Below are 6,892 nucleotides of genomic sequence, written 5' to 3' on the forward strand. Positions count from 1 at the left end.
ATAAGCGTTAAAAATTCTTTAACTTGGGAGTTTTAATGGGCAGAGCGACTCCATAAACATTTTTATTGGATGAAGTTGATGTGAATTTGACCTATAAAAAACTGTTTTCAGTGGAGTGAAAAGATAATATTTTGTTTTTTGACAATTTGTGTAGATTTTTTTTTTTTTTTTTTAATCCATGAAAATATGGTGCTTTCTTTGATTGCTATCTCCATTAATTAGTTTTTCAGACAAATAGGTTTAGCGTGTGATTGTTCCATGCATAATCTTCTTCATGTCAGCTATGGTACTACCGTGTGCTGTCATTATAACTATGTACTTTTTATGTGTGGGGGTGTGTGTGTGAGACAAAGATGACTAACCTGTTCAAATGATGCAGATTCATTTGTTTTGTTTTTTGGTTTACGTTAATCCATATTCATACTGGCATAAAACTACAGCAAAGTGTCACCTTCTTCTTGCACACTGAAGTTGTGGCACATCTTGCAAACATGGATTTGTCTCGATTAAATGGTGCTGCTGTTTTCAACAAATCCAGGGTTGGGGGAAGGAAGGGGTGGTGCATGGACAATAATTAATAGGGTATGCAAAAACTGTACAATTTTCCTGGACTTGTGTATGAAGCCATAACAGTAAAATTTGAGCATGTTGTTTTAAGTGTTTGTGCTGGGTGATAATGTTGTGCATGATCTCCAAGTATCATTGACTCTGTGTCAAAAAAGAATTCTGAAAGTTTAATGATTAAATGAGTTAGAATTAATGCTCTCTACTTACTGGCAGTTCGTACGCAACCTTTCAGGCTGTGCTATTGTTCATCTTCTGTAAGAGCAATGGTAGATGTCTGTAAAGTTGTATTGAACATATTTGATAAATACCATGTGCCACTTTATTTTTAAGTATCAATATGTAAATTCAGAATAGATGGTTATTGCTTTTAAATGACATATATCAAAACTAGATATTAATTAAAACAATAAATAGGAATATTTTTAGTTTCAGCATGAACAAATGTTATTTCAGTCACCATCAAAAAGGCCACAAAAGTGGAAAGATTTTGTGGCGTTCCTCTGGTACACTGAATTGTATTTCATTGCCTACCTCTGGGAGAGTTCATTATATAACCTGTTGTACTTACAGCTAATAGGTTGAGAGGATTTTTTTTTTTTTTTTTTTTTTGTCCATTTTTTGCTGTGGACTTTGTAATTTCATGATCAAAAGGAAATGATGATTATGTGGTGTTCCAAAGTGAGAAACTGTAATATTTGTATATTGATTGTATTTTCATTAAAGCGTAATAAGTACACGTTCATGTGCGTGGTCTTTTTTGGTGCGTTATGTGTGGTTGTGTTTGGTGTCATTAGTTTGTTGTTAAGACCGGTCCACAACTCTTTCAATCATTCTAACACATTTCATTGTATTTCGTTATACGTGTTGTTTTTTTGAGGGTTTTTTTTGTGTTTGTTTTGTGTGTGTGTGTGTGTTCTTTAAAATCTTTTCATGATGTGATATTAGATGTAGTAGGCGCGGTGAGGATTGCATTTTCATCTGAGTGCTTGCATGCTGTTGCATATAGCAGCGAAACTGGCTACATGTATTTAATATCACCAGCAAAAGTGACACACACAGTGTGTGTGCGTTTACTTTCTGAGAGAGTGAGAGTAGGTGGAGAAGAGTAGCCTTTGCAACGTGTGTGATTGAACTATGTCTGTCTTCTGCATTCCCATCGCGGGGAGAGTAGGCTGAATTCATGTACATAAATGTGCTGAGGCTAAAGTAAAATACAATACTTGCATTTCGAATACATTATAGTCAAGATGAAAATGATCACTTCTGCATGATACTTTTAGTCACTATTAATTAAAAACAATTTTTTTTTTTAAGGAATCAGTTATGATTATTAGAAATTGTAGTTGTCATTTGTGAACTCTTTAAAAAGTGGCACAATTGTTCTCACAATCATCCTGTGCACAGTGAGCCAGTCTGTCTTTAACGGTTCTTCATTATATTTCATTGATTGTATTACTCTATTATCACAACAGATTTCTCTGTGAAATTGTAGCTGCTCTCCACAAGAAGAGCACATAGCGACAGTACAGCGCCACCTTTTTTTTTTTTTTTTTCTGTGAATTTGTTTTCCTATCAAAGTGGATTTTTCCTAAGAATTTTGCAAGAGACAATCCTTTTGTTGCCATGGGGTCTTTAACATGCGCTAAAAGCATTTGAATGGCTAGTGTCCAGACCACCACTCGAGGCCTAGTAGAGGGGGAGAAAATACTGTCGATGTCGAGTGAGTGATTCAATCCCATGCGCTCAGATTCTCTCTCTTCCTAAGCGGACACATTACCACTAGGCAACCACACCACTTTCTGGCATATGTTCATCAAAACCTCGTGCCGCTGCTTGTTATACTTGGTTATGTTCATCCAATTTCATGCATCATTTCCTCTGCTGAACAGAGGTTTCTGAAAGCACTTGCATAACAGAAGGAAGACAGCTGAGGCAAGCTGAAGATAGGAAAATCTCTCTTTATTTGCATGTTCTAACAAATGTTTCATTCAAATATTATTTTATATTGTTCAGAATAAATTTTTACTTTCACACAGGCACACAAATTCAAGGCAATCCTGCTAAGTGCTAGCTGTAGTGCTTCCCTGGTTCCCCATCAGCTTTCAAACAGGTCAATATAACATTATAAGGTGACAAAACAACAACACACCAGCATCGTCTGCAATACAGGAACAAACCCACAGAACAGAGGAACACATCCACACACACTCTCACAGTGAGAAACACATCGATACAGTCACACATTACAAAGGAACACATCCACACAATCTCACAGTGTAGGGGAACACACATCCACACACTCAAAGAACAGAAAAACACACATCCACTCCCAGTACAGAGGAACACATCCACACACTCTCAAAGTACTGAGGAACACGTCCATACACACTGTCACAGTACAGAGGAACGCATCCTGTCACTCTCACAGTACAGAAGAACACATTCACACACACTCTCCCAGTACAAAGGAGCAAATCCGCACACACAATGTACAGGGTACATCCACAAATTCAAAGTATAGAGAAACATATCACACACTCTCACAGCACAGAGGAACATATCCAGACACTCACAGCACAGTGGGAACACACACACATTCACAGTATAGAGGAACACATCCATACGCTCATAGTACAAAGGAACACATCCACACACAGTACAGTGGAACATGCATCCACACACTCACAGTACACAGGAACACATCCATACACTCTTCACAGTTCAGAGGATACATCCACACTCTCAGTACAGAGGAACACACATCCACACATTCAAAGAACAGAAAAATCACACATCTACACACTCAAAGTACAGAGGAACACATTGCCATTCACACACTCACAGTAAAGAGGAACACATCAACACACTCTCACAGTACAGATCACATCCAGACACTCACACAGTACAGAGACCCAAACCATATTGTACAGTACAAGAACCAATCCTTGACACAAAGAAGCATCCAGAAACACCACTTGCATTTAATCAAACAATTGTATTTCCACTGATCTTCATGATTTCTATTCAACAAATTTCTAAAAAACAAAGATGTATAATCCAATCCAGCACTTCCATATGTACACAGTAGAAAATGAACCATATCCCTGATTTTTCTTTATAAAAACATAATTTACAGTCCCTGACATTTTTCTAGTATAAACAAACGAGCTAAAAACACCCCAGACACACATGCTTCATCAAAACCTTCAAAAACCCTCTTTCTAAAAAAAACAACAAAAAAACAACCCAACCCAAAACCCAGAAAGAACAGACACAAGCGTGTACAAGTGTGCACAATAAACAAATCATACCAGCACACACGGATGTACAAACTGATTATTTTAACACATGATCATTTGTATCACTTGGTTTCAAATCACTGGCTATAATTGTATGGTAGAGCGATGGGAACAGAAGGCAGAGACAAAAATCTAACCAAGAAAAAAAAAAAAAAAAAAAGGCACAGGAACCACAGCTAGATTTCATGACAATACTGGCACATTTTACTCCCACAGAGAACCGTCATATCATTTGAAAGCCTTGGAAAGTAACTCATAAAGTATTCTTTTTCTCTTAATCAATTCACATCATTCATCATCCTTCATTCTATTTTTCTTTCACTTGATGCACTTCCTTAAAATTTTCACACGTTCGTTTCTACACCTACCTGTAGACTGTTCATTCATTAAAGTCTTAACTCCCGAGAGCAAGGTTTCGGTTGCGCATGCGCACTAGAGCCTATCCATAAAAGGGAAAGGGGCGGAGTTTATCTATAAAAAGCGCGAGCACGTGTCCGGTAGAAATGTAAACATGCGGGAGGTGAAAGCAAAACAAAGACCGACTCACTGTTAGCGGAGAAAGATATCCGTGTACTCCTGCCACGCCTGCTCCCAAAACCGAAACTGCTTCCTCTCCAGCACTCTCACTTCAGACTGGCGCCGGGGGTTACGAGCGTCAATCACAGTTTTTGTGGAGGTCACTCGCCGGCTGTTTATGTGATCATTCCAGTCCAAGAAAGGTTAGTAGATCGTCATATTTCTCTCTGTTTGCATGTTTTACAAACAATGTGGTCGTTTACGGTTGCCAAAGTCGAGGGGCTGTCTGCATGCTTTCCAATTCTCACCGGACAGTACCACGTGCTGGTGCTATTTTTATCTGACAGACACGTCTAGCGCAAACACAAATGGCTCTAGCTCCGCCCCTTTTCTCTGCATTCAAATTTTGTATTTCGTGTAGCTGACACATTTTGTACTTTCCAAAGTCAATTCAGGTCTAGATTGGAAGCTGCTAGGCAAATCTCGCTCTCTGCCATAAATGAAGCCAAACCGTAGCTTTATTAGGCTTTTATTTTGAATAAACCTTCACCGACGTCACAGTGTCAGACTCTGGTGAGAAACTGGCTTGATTCAAATCGCCCGCCATTTATAGTCCGGTTCAGGCTTTAAGGCAACCTTCTTTTTATTTCAACGTATCATTCATAGCAAAGTAAACTGAATATTTCTTTTTCTCAGTTAAAAAAAAAGAAAAAAAAAAAGAAGAAAAAAAAGAGTTATCATGTCACAGAAGAAAGACTTTCATGAGTTCACAACTGGTACCACTGTTTTTGTGGTCATCAACACAACAAGCAGAAACTTTTTAAAACCCAACATTCAACACACACTTCACACAGCTGTTTCAGAGGAGCACAGTAACAGCACAAGCATCTCACACACAGTACAGTACAGTACAGACACACACACAACATGAATCAACAGCCATGATCATGTTTTCACATCATGCACCCCTTACAGAGTTGCAAAGAGCTTCCTGACACAACATGCCTTGTCCATAACGCTTGGCAGCAAACCACCTACGGATTATCGTAGCAGCAGATAATTTTTTTTTTTACAAGAAAAATGAAATACTGGCATCCATTATCATTTCAGTGTTATTTCTTATTGATTTATATTACATAACGTGTGTGTGTGTGTGTGTGTGTGTGTGTGTGCAGGACTGTGTGTGCATGTGAATAAATAAATCACAGGCTTGGGACAGCAAAAAGGTATCTCCTAGTTTTTGATAGATATAATTTTCCATTAAACCCTATGCCTTTAGCGTAAATTGTCAGTGACATGTCGCATATTTTCTTTCATAACAATACCATGAACTTTGAAGAAATAACTTGTATTAGAACTTTCTCATTACAAAATAACCATTCATCTGCAATAAAGTCAGGTCACTTTCCCTTGAGAGAACATGTCTTCAATCTGGCATCATCAATTTTTTTTTCCATTCTTTTCTTCTGCTTGTAAACATCCACACCAAAGTATAGATAATAATTTTAACTTTTTTTTTCTTTAAAAAAAAAAATTTTTTTTTACTAAGTGTAGACTGTGAAAAGGTATTCCTTGTTTTATAACAGCTGAGCCAGTTTTGTAAGTTTAAAACCAGTGGGCGAAAAAGAAAAGAACAACAAAAATTCCTGAAAAATATCAGAATGTGTCCAGAAAAGCTGTAAAAATCTCTAAAAGCTATCATTTTGTTGCCAAATTATCAATAAAGTTTCTATCCAAAGGATTATTCTCACTGATCACGTAGCATCACATACAACATTCCAGATTAGAATAAACTGTCTTTAACTAACTACCACACACCAAGTAAACATTTCATACAAAAGCATAAAGTGCCTCAGTAAAGAATGTAGCAACATGAATGCAATATCTGCTCAAAACTGACATACTGGCATTAACAATGTAACTTTCACTAAAAGCTGAACTAACTCCTTTTCATCCAGGCATGATAAATGAACAAAGAAAAGTATCAACACGTATCTTCTTCTTCTTCTTTGTTCGTGGGCTGCAACTCCCACGTTTACTTGTATATACACGAGTGGGCTTTTGCGTGCATGACCGTTTTTACCCCGCCATGTAGGCAGCCATACTCTGCTTTCGGGGGTGTGCATGCTAGGTATGTACTTGTTTCCATATCCCATTGAACGCTGACATGGATTACAAGATCTTTAACGTGCGTATTTGATCTTTTGCTTGCGTACACACACGAAGGGGGTTCAGGCACTAGCACGTCTGCACATATGTTGACCTGGGAGATCGGAAAAATCTCCACCCTTTACCCACCAGGCGCCGTCACCGAGATTCGAACCCGGGACCCTCAGATTGAAAGTCTAACGCTCAAACCATTCGGCTATTGCGCCCGTCAACACATGTATCAAATGCTTGTGATGTTATATACACTGGGAAAACCAGGCAGCCTACAAACAGATCAGCAATCCTTATTCAAATTACTGTTGTTGCAAACTACAAGTTATAGCTGATAGAAGCACTTGATA

Source organism: Babylonia areolata, chromosome 18 (genome assembly GCF_041734735.1).
Source record: "Babylonia areolata isolate BAREFJ2019XMU chromosome 18, ASM4173473v1, whole genome shotgun sequence".
Lineage (NCBI taxonomy): Eukaryota > Metazoa > Mollusca > Gastropoda > Neogastropoda > Buccinidae > Babylonia > Babylonia areolata.